Here is a 2,042-nt window from a genome sequence, read left to right as displayed (position 1 = left end):
GGTTGTATTATTCAATATTTACAGGAAACATACTCCTAGGATTTCAACTATTTTAAGTGCCGCTGTGTGCAGAGCAGAGTAATGATCACCTGCCGCAGTCAACGGGACAAGATGAGACATATCAAAGGAGTCCATGGGAAAAAAATATTTTTGCTTATGTTCACCTGCTGCGATGTTAGGTAACATTAAATCCCTCAAACAACAATAATCGAGGTAATCCTGAGAACCATTCATTATGATGCATCCACAAAACCACTAAAATATAGGCTCATTCAAGCAACTTGAGCCAACATGGAACTAAGCTACCCAGTACAATGTAGGTTAGCCAATTTACACACACACACACACACACACACACACACACACACACACACATATAGAATGCCCAACGGGGGGGGGGAAAGAGCATTTGAATTATTCAAATCACTCCACGTTTGTTCAGATGACAATATCGCCTCAGGGCAACTCTGCCAAGTACAAGTAGGCCTACAAGATATGTGTGTGTGTGTGTGTGTGTGTGTGTGTGTGTGTGTGTGTGTGTGTGTGTGTGTGTGTGTGTGTGTGTGTGTGTGTGTGTGTGTGGGGGGTGTGTGGGGGGGGGGGGTGTGTGGGTGGGTGTGTGAGAGAGAGAATCACTTTGTTAAAATGGGTGCTTCTGAAAGTCCTCAACTCAATAGATGTTTCTCGATAGATACAAATCCTTTCACTGTAAAAATGCCCCTATTCTGCTGGTTATTCCAGATCTGTACTTCCTGTCTGTTCAGTCATCAATTCACCAACCATCGCCCTTGCAAGGAAGCCACTTGGATTTAACGGCGGCTCCGGGATTCTGCTTAACGACCAACCGCTAATATTGGTCAATAGAGGGCAGTAGACTGCGTATAATAAATGACTCGTTTTCCTTCAAAATAAAGGTCCCAAGGAACTATTTGAATAAGGCAGGAGACGATTTAATGATCTGTATAAATGGGCCACAACTATGTAAACATAATGGTTTAGCTAAATGAATTGATACTACTGCTACAAATACTTATTCTAATAATAATACTACTTCGAATAGTATTATTGAGAGTACTACTTGACTGCGATCAGTAAGGGATACGTACAACAGTGGTGATGGTAAATATTTCCTTTTTATTTATCTGGTAAAATAACAAAAAGGGAAGCATTTGGAAAGAGGCTCAAAGTTAACAGTCAGGAAATACAAAAATATAGATAAAACAGCTGACTGGATTCCACGCTTAGCTCCTTCTCGGCCCCCTCTCTCTCTCTCCAAATGGGAAAAAAAAAACGATTTTTCTTTGGATCAACATATAATATATGGACTGTATATTTATGAGACATCTTTTACACAGGATGAACAAATCCATGTCAGATCCCAGCATGCGGCCGGACAGGAATCACTGAATGATCCGGTACTGTCCTCCAACAGTTGGCAAATGACCCCTCCCCAGCTTCGCTTGTTTATTTTAACAGATTACTACACACTCGTCCCTTAATGCACAAAGCCCTCTCTTCCCCCCCCCCCCCCCCCATCCACTCCCCCCCCTCCATCCCCACTCAAAACCCTCCAGTCTCTCTGGTGTATAAAAAAAAAAAAAAAAGAATCACAGCAATTTATCCTCCTCCTCCTCCTCCTCCTCCTCCTCCTCCTCCTCACGGTGAAGCCTGGGAACGCAGCCCCCCACCCCTCGCCCTGCCCCTTCAGGTGTGGTGTGGAGGTGCGACCTTGGAAGCCTCCCTCACTCCTCCTCCTCCTCCTCCTCCTCCGGGCCCCTCCCTCACTCCTCCTCCTCCTCCTCCTCCGGGCCCCTCCCTCACTCCTCCTCCTCCTCCTCCTCCTCCTCCTCCGGGCCCCTCCCTCACTCCTCCTCCTCCTCCTCCTCCTCCTCCTCCTCCTCCGGGCCCCTCCCTCACTCCTCCTCCTCCTCCTCCTCCGGGCCCCTCCCTCACTCCTCCTCCTCCTCCTCCTCCGGGCCCCTCACTCCTCCTCACTCCTCCTCCGGGCCCCTCACTCCTTCTCACTCCTCGTCACTCCTCCT

The sequence above is a fragment of the Gadus macrocephalus genome, chromosome 10 (genome assembly GCF_031168955.1).
Source record: "Gadus macrocephalus chromosome 10, ASM3116895v1".
NCBI lineage: Eukaryota > Metazoa > Chordata > Actinopteri > Gadiformes > Gadidae > Gadus > Gadus macrocephalus.
The sequence above is the reverse complement of the archived record's forward strand: the minus strand, read 5'-3'. Positions refer to the sequence as shown.